We start from the raw sequence: 12,119 nt of genomic DNA, 5'->3' as shown, positions 1-12,119 counted from the left end.
TACCACCATATATTGAGCTACAATTTGTTAAGAAAGTTAATAAAAAGAAATAAGAGAATAAAAGAGAATAATAATAAATATAGTACTACTCTTCAAAAAGTACACCTATAATCAAAATATTTATATGCTTTTTTTTATAAGACGGCGAGAGCATTTCCCATAATGTTGGCGTTTACGATATCTGTCCTCTGAGTGAGTGGTTCATCTTGAAGGTCATCACATCTGAAATGAAGAAATTACAAAAAAAAATTATAGAAACAAATTATCATTGAATTTGAGCAAAACTAAAATTATGTTATTTGGAAACTGTAGATTAAATACCCAAGTACAAGTTAAAATAAATTATGTGATTATTGAAAGACTTTATGAAAATAAATTCCTAGGTGTAATAATAGACCATAAAATCAGCTGGAAACCTCATATAAAACAAGTCCAAACTAAACTGTCAATAAGCATTTCATGAGTAAAGTAAAGCACATTCTGGATAAAAAATCACTCTACATTCTCTACTGTTCATTAGTTTGACCATATTTAAATGACTGCGCTGAAGTCTGGGGTAACACTTATAATTCTATACAACCATTTTTTATACTCCAAAAAAAGGCCATAAGGATAGTTCACGTTGCAGGTTATCGAGATCACACAAACATATTATTTTTAAAGTCAAAAACATTAAAGTTAAATGATCTTGTGGAATTTAAAACAGCACAATTAATGTATAAAGCAAAAGGTAATGTACTTCCAGGAAACATTCAAGAACTGTTATTTGATAGAGAGGGGGGTTATAATCTGAGGGGAGAACTAAATTTAAAAGTTCTTAGTGTACGCACTACCATGAGAAGACACTGTATTTCAATATGAGTGAAACTGGAACAGTCTGAATGTGGTGCTAAAGCAATGTCCAAATATGAGACAATTCAAACTGAATTATAAGGAAATGATGTTCACGAGGTACAGGGATGAGGAAGGTTTGTCATTCACGGGTGTTTACACTTTTATTTTATTTGTTATATATGTTATACATATAGTTTTTTTTTTTTGCATATATATATATATTTGTTTTGTAAAGTTTTTAATTAGTACACTCATTTGAGTAGTGGAAAAGGGGTAGGATTAAATAAGTGTATACTTCTTCCTACTCCTTTTACAACATGTAAATTGAGTTATGTTTTGCTTTTGTTTATTTATTTTTTTCCATTTAATTTCTTGAGATCAATGATTTGTTTTGATTTTATATTGTTTGTATTTATGTACATGTTCGAAATAAAGATTTCAAATAAAAAAAATCTAATCAAGGTAAAACACTAGACATATGCTTCAGTACATTAGGCAATAATGATTTGATACAACTATTTAAATTATAAGCTAAAACGAAGGTTATCCTATAACCCTGGTTACATGAGTTACTTGCGAGCGTTCTGCTCTATGGGAAATATACCACGTATACCACGTTACTTGAAAGCTTCCGGTTCCAGGTCGAGTATGTAGGTCGCACTCTGTAAAGCTGCTTCTCCCGTTTTTTATATTTTGACTTTAAAAGCCTCTTTTTATACCCCCAATTCGCTTAAACCTGTACGTATATATCACCTTAGGTTTCCAACTAACTATATTGACTGAAAGAACCACAATGCCACAGAAGAAAACAAGCGAGACAAAGAGAGATGACGCTTCCACCGATATGGATTCCATTACTTAGCTAATCGGAGAGCTAACGCAATCCCAGATCAGACAAGAGCAATCCCAGATCAAGCTCACGAATTCCCATCTTAAGCTCGAACAATCCCATCTTAAGCTCGAACACTCCATAACGATAATAGAGAGCACCATAACGGAAGGTATACGGCACGCTCCCTAACCAACCAGGTTGCCTCTAGCAAAGAATCTATCGAATCCAAAATCGAAAAGCTATGGGCAACGGTTGGTGTACAGACCGATTGTCTAGACGAAATGGAAACCGGCTTGAGTACTTGCACTGCTAGATGCGAGGATATAGAAGGAATCAATGATAAGCTAATGGCTAAGATAGCCGACTTCGAATACCGACTCCGCCGTCCTAATATTCGTATAATAGGACTGGATGAATCCGTGAGTTGTGACCAACCCAATTTCTTGTTTGCAAAAGTGCTGGTTCAAATTCTGGGACCGGAGATCCTCACTACGACACCCGAAGTGGATCAGTGTTACAGAATTGGTGCTAAAGCTGTAAATAATTCCAAGCCTAGAGTAGTTATTGCTAGCTTACGTCAAGTTGGAATAAAAGAAAGAATTGTTCGAGAGGCACGGAAGAAGGAGTGGTAAACTGGCATACGGAGGGCACACAGTCTATTTCTATGAAGATTACTGTCCCGAAGTTGTGGAGCAGCGTTCCCGTTACAAGACCGTCATGCCCTTACTTTACGGTCAAGGTTTCAGACCGACCCTCCGGTACCCTGCGAGGCTGTTCATCATCACCAAAGACGGATTGAGGACGCATGTTTCCTCGCCTGAGGAAGCCCAAACCTTCTTGAAGAGCCAGGAGGAGACCACGTCTACATAGGCTACAGTATACTGTTTTTGTGCAGAGCTCTTCGTTATGGCTTAAACGCCAAACGGCGTCATATACATTTTGATAACTTTATAAATAGGTTAACTATGTGATGCTGGATATCGTCTAGATACTTTATTTTAATGTTTCGCTACATCTGATATAAGGGGGGGGGTTTATTTTGATAAACCATTGAACATCCACTAAGGCTGGGGAGATTAACGTTAGCTCTGTTTAAATGATCTATGATTTTTATGCAAGTCATCGTGTCGAGCCATGACTTGGGTTAATACCTCTGGAGGTTCGTGATTTTTTTTCTTCTTTTTTTTCCTTCCTTCTTTTTTTTATTATTTTGATGTTTTCTCCGTGTGTGTACATGTTTTTATTGGACTTCGAGATCCATTGACGTTTCGGGCACGTTCTGCCGGCCACTCACTCGACATATAGTGATTCCACCGCCGGCTTCGTCATTTGCTGTTGCTGTTGTTGACATATTGGAGGCTTTGGCCAGACATAATGGAACAGTACAGAAGATGCTAGAAGCTCAGACGAGCTGTTGCACAGCGCCCTCTCCTGACACGATGTACTAAGTGCACTTTTACTTTTACTAAAATTTGCGAGCAGTTTGCGAGCAGACAGTCCCACCAGTGCCCCTTGTGGTTTTCGGTCAGTCGGAAGGACAACCCCTCTCTGGGAGTGGATGCCTTCTCGATGTATCCGTGGCCGCCCGGGATTCTGTACGTGTTCCCCCCCATACACCTGATAGCTCAGCTGTTGGAGCGGGTTAGTCAGGAGCGCAGGACTTTGATCCTGGTCGCGCCGGACAGGGGCACGGCTGTGTGGTTCCCGGCCCTGATTCAGCTCTTGGTGGCCCCGCCATGGCCTGTTCCATGGTCACCGCGGGCCCTCTCTCAGGCATGCGGAACTCTGTTTCTGCTTCCTGTTCTGGGGCAGCCTTTGATGGTTTGGCTGCTGAAAGGGTGAATCTGGAGGGGATGCGTCTTAACCCTACTGTGGTTAACACCATCCAGAACGCGCGCGCTCCGTCCACTACCACGGTTTATGCAGGGAAGTGGTGTGAGGTTGGGAGCCTGGACCCGGTGTCATGCCCCCTGGGTTCTTTCCTTCCTCCAGTCTATCCTGGATAGACTGTCGGCCTCGACAGTGAAGGTGTATGCTGCAGCTATATCCACTTGTTGTTGTAATCACGGCGAGAGCCTTCCTCACCCCTCCTCCTTCCTCACCATCACCATCACGGTGGAAGCCTCCCTCACCCCTTATCCTCTCACACCCTTGTATGGGCAGCATCCGTTCCCCGGTTTCCCACGCTGCCAGCACCTCAATCAACACGGCTGTGACGGATTCCCTCATCAGCGTGAGGATACTTCAGCCCGCAGATCCTGTTCTACCCTCGTCGGAGTGTTAACCTTACTTCCTAGGTACGACGACTAGCTCTAGCCTTGATACTCAAACCTTGTTGAATTGCCTTGTCGCTAATCCTGTTCTCTCTGTGCCCCAGGACCACCGCCCCGGTACTCCGCTCACCTGGACGCCCCGTGCAGCACATGGAACGCACCATTCCTCATCCCAAGAAACATTCTTGTACCTGTCGCACATTCCTGTTGTGAAACTGTCTGCTTGGGGAACTATAATTAAAACCCACTTAAACCGCTCCATTCTCTCTCCTCCTGTGTTCTGCAATTTGGCTACGCCAAACCCCTATGCTAACACTTGTCATCTGGGCTTTGAGGGCAGAACGCTGTTCAGCCACCCTCTCGTGAGACGTTTCCTGCTGGGCGCACGGTGTCTCAAGCCTGTGGAGCGTTCTCTGAGTCCGAGTTGGGACCTCCAACTGGTCCTGGGACGGTTGTCGGAGGCCCCGTTTGAGCCTCTTGAGCAGGCGCCGTTGGATCGACTGTCTTTTAAGACCGCGTTTCGTTTGGCCTCCGCTAAGCGCGTGGGTGAGCTGATTGACTGATTCTGATTGACAAGCTAAAAGCTATTGGTTTTGATAGTTTATCAGTGAGCTGGATGCAATCCTACCTTGAGGGGAGAGAACAGATGGTGGAGGTAAACGGTACTCTATCCCCCCCCCCACAGTGAGCTGTGGTGTTCCACAAGGAAGCATACTAGGACCGCTACTGTTCCTAATTTATGCAAATGACATGTCATCAGCTTGTGACTGCAATTTGTTCTTGTTCGCGGACGACTTAGCCCTGCTGGCCTCTGACAAGAACAAGTTACAGGTTGAAAAAACCCTCAGCTCAGAACTCCTGGATCGCTGATAACAAACTATCATTACACCTGGGTAAAACAGAGTCCATTCTCTTTGGATCAAATAACAAACTCAGCAAGACCGACGGCTTCTCAGTTACAGTGGGTGACAATATTGTCACAAGGAAAGATTAAATTACATACCTAGGGTCCATCCTAGAGGCAAATCTTTCCTGTGACAAAATGGCATCCAAAGTAATAAAAAAAAGTATGCCAACAAACTAGATTCTTGTACCTGGGCCCCGTTCCCCGTACCTGGATAACTGAGTTAGCCGGATAACTTTCGGTCAAGTCTGACTTAAGCCGGACTTTCCCATTCCCCGAAGCTGGATTGTCTAAATCACCATGACAACAGATCAAAAAGTTTGAGCCTGGTCGAGAGCAGGGTTAAGTTCAAGTTAGCCGGATGAACCATGGCCACGCCCCCGCAAAGAAGTGACAGCTCGTTTCCTGAAATGATTCTCACAGTCTAGAGATCCCATTTATACCATTCTGAATTACGTTTCTGTGCTTCGTTTTCCTAGAGGGGGCTTTTGAAATGTATAATAATAGAACTAAACTCTGATAATAAATCATATTGAGCCTATAGATTTACTTTGTCCTAAATAAAATAATGCACGTCATATACGGCGCTCGGAGTCGCGATACACGCTGCATGTGGTTATTTTAATAACGGCTCATTGCAAATGTGAATCCCGCGGGGATATTTTTAATGAATGAAACCTATCGGCCGTTTGGCTCTGATTAGTTTCATATATTAATCTCCGCTGTAGATTTGCTTAACGGAGCGCCGGATTGTGTTTCATTCAAGCATAAAATTGAAGTGTCTATGCAGGGATTGTGGTTTTTGTGTGATATTGTAACTGGGATTAAAATGTCTGATGAGATGCGCTGTTTGACGGATTTGAGAAATTGAATGAGCCGTTGACGTCACATTAATGCATTTGAGAATAAAGAGATAAAACTTCATTTTTTGGTAAGAAAAATATTCTAAACACGGGTCTCTCGTCCATTAATGCATAAACAATGAGTATATCCCATGTGGCACAGTGGCGCAGCGGCTAGTGCTGAATCTTGGCAACCGGGCGACCGGTGTTCGAAACCCCCGCTTTTCCAATATAATTCTTTTGGAATATAATATTAATGATTATACGCAAAAGTAGCCTAGTTTTAAGTTAAAATATTATAAATCTACATGCATTGAGGATGTCATTCTTTATATAGAACTCAACGTGCACCAAATTGAATTATTCCTACATTGCAAAAAGAAGGAAAAGACTAGGAGAAGTGGGATTCGAACCCGGGCTGCCTGTGTGAAAGTCAAAAGCAGACACCGTTACACCACAGTGTAAATAAGTAAAAGATCCACCATACATCAATCAATGGGTAAGAGAGCCGTGTCCTTATTCCGTATAACAGTTTAACTAATTATTTTCGCTAGCAAGATCTCATTTGATTATCCATTCCATAAACCTACTGCCAGCAGGCAAGTTTAAAGAAATATAATCTGATAGATTGGGGTAATGAGGGACTTAAAATTTGCCTATAGATAACGCATTTAACTTGTCGGCGAGGCGATTGAGCCGTAATGCAATCTGTTAATAAAGTTTTAAATCAATTAATCAATCAATGCCGTTAGAAAATCAGGATCTCTGCTATCGATACGTGATGGCTTTTCAACTGAAGCGGCCGCGCGCACTTATCCTGGGTCTCAAGTCTGGTTTGAGTTAACGAGACTGAATCCACCTTCGAGGAACATGAAAATCCCGGCTTCAAACATCGGGTTAACTGAAGCTGGATAATGGGACTCTTGATCGACTTAGTTGAACCAGGTACGGGGAATAGGGCCCAGATCTCCTCTCTGGTAAACAAGAATACCCTGAAGACTCTGGCAGGAGCACTCATTCAAGGGTACTACGACTATGCTTGCACCTCATGGTACCAAAGCACCTCAAAGGCACTAAAAACAACATTACAAACACCACAAACTGGTCAGACTACTACTTGACCTTACTCCTAGAACCCACCTCACCCCTGCCCACTTTGACTACCTAGGATGGCTTAGAGTAGACGACAGAGTACAGCAACTTGCAATGGGCCTGGTCTACAAGATACACTATACGACTAAGGTACCCATGTACATGTCAAAATACTTCCCGAAGGTCAGTGAGTACCACGACCACAACACCAGAGGAAGCTCAACAAATCATGTTAAACCCAGATTTGGCTCAAACAAGGGACTAAACACATTTCGCAATTATGCCACATCAATGTGGAACGCCCTACCCAAAGCTGTAAAGGAATGTGAATCCCTACCCACATTCAAAACCGCTCTAAAAGAGCACCTACGGGAGGCTGCAATTCGAAACTGGCCACCGTAAATGTCCAAACCCCCCCACCCCCTCCTAATAGACAGTCTCCTCCCCACCGTATGTATATATTCTCTCCCCACCGTATGTATATTTCTCTCCCACCCACCCACCCCCTCCTAATGTACAGTCTCCTCCCCACCGTATGTATATATTCTCTCCCCACCGTATGTATATTTCTCAAACGTCTTTCTCTGGTCTGCATCCCCTTAAAAATGTTATGTATTGAGCCGTACTGTATTGTACCCATTCTGCAATCTGTTAAATAAAGTTTTCGTTCATTCATTCATTCATTCATTCATTCATTCATTCATTCATTCATTCATTCATTCATTCATTCATTCATTCATTCATTCATTCATTCATTCAGCTGTGTGCTCTCTCGGTGCGGTCTGAGTGCCTGTCTATTCGGGCCGATAGCAGTGCGACTCTGAGGCCGAATCCGGTCTTCGCGGCAAAGAATATCCGGAGCTCTTATCGCTCCAGGGATATTGTGCTTCAGGCGTTTCACCCTCCTCCTCACGTTAGTGAGTTGGAGGCGAGCCTTCACCTGTCGTGTCCTGTCTGTGCACTGAAGGTTTACCTTAGTCGCACGTGGGATCTCAGGGCTTCCAATCAACTGTTTGTTTGTTACGGTGGCTCTCGCGCGGGTAAGGCGCTGTCCAAGCAACGCCTGTCACATTGGTTGTGCGAGGGCATTGCCCTTTGCTACACGTTGGCTGGACAGGTTCCCCCTGGGGGCGTCAGGGCACACTCCACTCGTGGTGTGGCGGCCTCCGCTGCCCTGTTGGGGGGGGCCTCGGTGGAGGACATCTGCGCTGCTGCCTCCTGGTCCTCCCCGGGTCCTTTCGTTAGGTTTTACCTCATGGACATGACTGGGGGTTCTGTCTCCCAGGCAGTCCTGAGGTCCGGGACCTCTCCTGCGTCCCGCCATCAGGTGGGCTAGCAGGTGTGTGTGGGTGTGGACCACGGAGTGCTGTGTCACACGTGGTCCCGCTTGCACTGTGCGTTCTGGGGTGCCTGGTTCCCTTTTTCGCACATTGGTTGTAGTTGACTGCCTCCCCCCCTTCGTTAGGACGGGCGGGTGGACGGGACTCCCCTCCTCCCTGGCGGGGGCTTACGGGCCCTCAGGTGGTGCATTTGACGTGGCCATGCGTCCGCTCTGCCCCCTTTTTTTATCTACTTTTTCTCCCATTTTCAATTTTTCTCCCATCCCAATTTTTTCGTATCGTCCAATTCTACCCTCCCCTGTCTTGAACACTGTTAGGCCATGCCTCCCACAAGCCGGCTGCAATGTGGACTAAGCCTTACATCACGTGTCCCCTCCGGTACTCGAGGAAGCAGCAGTCGCATCTTTTCACCTGCACAGCGCGATCTCTCAGCGTCGGGGGTCTGCGTTTGGAGGGCACGCCACCCCCGTCGCTTCCTGATTCTGCTGCGCAGGCGCACCAACCGACCTGTAGGAGTCGCTGTCCACAACGTCCGATCCCCACCCATCAGCTTCCCACCCCCTAATACTGCCAATTGTATTAGTATGAACGACCAGCCAAGCTGATAGCAATGCGGAGAGCTGGGCTCGAACCCAGCGTCTCCTGCATTGGTGGTGAGCGCCCGCTCTGCCCCTTTTGATCTCATAATGGCAGAGCGAGACGCGATTGGCCAGTATGATAATATAACGAAGGTTATCCTATAACCCTAGTTATATGAATACTGGCTGAGCGTCTCGCACTTTATCGCCCTGAGGTCCCTTGGATGTTTTCCACATATGGAATTCAAACTTGGAAGGGCGTGGACGTGACCACTTCCGGTGTCTTGTAGAGGCACGCACGGGAGTAGGCGTGGTCACCTGCAAGTGAGGTGCATGTAAAAAATGTCCACAGGCACAGTAGGTGCTGGAGAGATGATATCTCATAATGGCAGAGCGAGACGCTCAGCCAGTATTCATATAACTAGGGTTATAGGATAACCTTCGTTCTGCTCTATGGGACACAGGACCGGAGCAGGACGCGGAGAGTCCGACAAATGCACCCGCTGAGGTCCCCTACAACCATCAGAACACGGTTGTTAGTGAGGGGTGGGGGGGGGGGGGCGGTAGGACACGACTGTGCAAAAAAAGGGGGCAGCACCCAAAAAACGCACAAGGTGAGTAGACCGTGGGACAGGAGGCCCTGTGTCTACCCCCACCACGCATCCCGCTTGCTACCAGGGAAACGTACGTGAAGCATGAGCCTGTGTTACCGCTACCACACCTCGCCGACAGGTAACAAGAGCAAGGCTCGAGCTGTGCCTGGAGGACCGGGGACTACACAGGAGCGCTTAGAGGGGCTGACTGCTAATAAACAGCACCCCGACTCCCCCCCCCCACCCCGAGCGGTGAGGGAGGGGTAAATGAATGAGTGAAAGAAAACTTTATTTAACAGTTTGCAGAAAGGGTACAATACAGTACGGCCCAATACACACAACTGTTAAGGGGATGCAGACCAGAGGAAGGCGCTTGTCGTGTTTACATCGGGGTCCCCCATTTTCAACTCATAGTGACATTTATGACACACACAACATTCATGACATCAGCCCCTGTGGCGTCCGCCCCGCCCTGGGATTTCCCCCCCCCGGAAAAACCCAGGGCCCTTCGGGTTAACAGAACATATATCTGTGACCCGGTGGACGCCGGGTTGAACTGATCCGGTCCGGCGTGACCAGGATGAGTCCTGTGTCCTTCCACGCTGCTGCTCCTCTTCAAAGGAGAGGGGGATAGGTACACGTTTCGATCAAAACTCCACAGGAGGCGCCACCAAGACGGTCTGTATATGCGAATGCACAGCTCCCGGTGGCCCACCTAACGGGCGTGAAACCCCCCTGTCGACACTTGATCTGCCGCGCCATTTCCCCCCGGAAATGCACGCAAGCCCTCGAGCTGGCAGTGACCTGACGCTCGGTAGAGAAAAAACTCCTTCCCGTTATGCCGTTGGACAGACCAGGGCGCGCGGGCCAAAAAGGCTGTTTCAAATACTTGAGAACATGCCCGGGGCCAGGCGCTGATATTGGTCCCATAAGACCAAGTGCTGATATCGAACAGCTTGTAGGCTCGTAAGACCGGAGAACGGTGGCGGGCGAATTCTAACAAGAAGGAGCCCCCGACACAACGTCTCTCCCCCCTGTCTGGGTAAAACCAGGGGAAGACCGGTCCTTGCAAGGACACTGACAGGGTTTACATACAGAGCCTGGGGAAAAAACCACCCATCACAATTCCGCTCACATGAGAGGGGAAGATGCCAGGTTTATCCCGGAGAAACCCCCCAATGACAACGGCCACGTAGACCTCAACTCACGGACATATCGCTCGGGCCAATAAGAAAACGCGAAAGCCTGTGACGTTTACAATGGCCGGGAACCCCAGCCCCCCCCCCCCCCCCCCCCCCTCCCCCGCGACAAGCAGGATATGACGTCGAGGGAGCTGACGGGGCGGAATCCCACGTACTTGCATGACGACGCTAATGCGTACGAGGGATACCCGAGTGAAAAAGGTGCACTCGTTTTGAGCCACATCCTCACCACCTGCCTTCAGCATTTTACCAAGGATATAACATACCCAAAAGGGGAGGGTTTATCCCCCCCCCCCCCCCCCAACCAACCAACCTCACGTAAAAACGAAAACATATATGAGGTGAAAACAAGGAGCGGCGCGGCGCAGCGGTCTAAGCCTCTGCCCACCACCACAGAGACAGTGGGATCGAATCCAGCTGTGGTGCTTCCGGGTTGGCCGACCGCCCATACTAACACAATTGGCAGTGTTAGAGGGTGGGAAAACCCGGCGAGGGTGGGTCCTGGTCGTTGTAAAAAACAGCGAATCCTACAGATCGGTCGGGGCGCCTGCACAGCGAGGTCGGATCCTGGGGGAGGTAGTGTCCTCCACACGTTACACTCCCCCAGTGAGAGTCCGCGCTGCCAGGTGAAAAGAGGTGGGGATTGGCTACACATGTGTCGGAGGAAGCATGTGATAGTCTCCGCCCTCCCAGACCGACGGTAGGGGGCAGAGCACGCAACGACCAGGTAGGGGATTGGGAATTGGCATAACGACTAACATTGGGATGGGAGAAAAATAAAATAAAAAAAGGAACGGTCTACTAGCTGTGCATTGTGTTACAAGCGAAAGACACATGCAAGCGTGTGCTCGCTTTATTCCTTTGAACAACCAACACAACAGCTAACCTGACCGTGGGGTCAGGGGTTATGTCTGTTTAAAAGAAAAACCCACCCGAAAAACCCACAGCTCCGTTTCATAAGAAAAAAACGTGTCGCCCGCCATGTTTTCACCTTATCATGTAAAGCAACAAACAGACGGGGGAAGAGAGGGGCAGTGCCCTTGGCCATGTGCTGATGTACATTGCTTTGAAAAGCCAAAACACATAATAGCAAAAATCGTGAATTCAGTGTCTACATTTGTTTAAAAACGTGTTCCCCCCATGAATCCCGTAGCTCTCCTCACACAAGAAATGCATCTTCCCCGCAGATATGGCCTGGAGCTGGGTCAGGTGCAGGATAGCACCCAGCGCCTGCGCATGGGAAAAGCGCTGCTCCGGGCCCAGGTCCTCCCCGCTCGCCATCAGTCCCGACTGGAAGCGCGCCATTGGTTAGCAGGATATGACGTCGAGGGAGCTGACGGGGCGGAATCCCACGTACTTGCATGACGACGCTAATGCGTACGAGGGATACCCGAGTGAAAAAGGTGCACTCGTTTTGAGCCACATCCTCACCACCTGCCTTCAGCATTTTACCAAGGATATAACATACCCAAAAGGGGAGGGTTTATCCCCCCCCCCCCCCCCCCCCAACCAACCAACCTCACGTAAAAACGAAAACATATATGAGGTGAAAACAAGGAGCGGCGCGGTTGGTTTCGCTGCCAGGTTTGAGGTGAAAACAAGGAGCGGCGCGGTTGGTTGTCGCTGCCA

This window comes from Notolepis coatsorum (assembly GCF_963971535.1).
Source record: "Notolepis coatsorum genome assembly, chromosome: 10".
Taxonomy (NCBI): domain Eukaryota; kingdom Metazoa; phylum Chordata; class Actinopteri; order Aulopiformes; family Paralepididae; genus Notolepis; species Notolepis coatsorum.
This window is presented reverse-complemented; position numbering follows the sequence as displayed.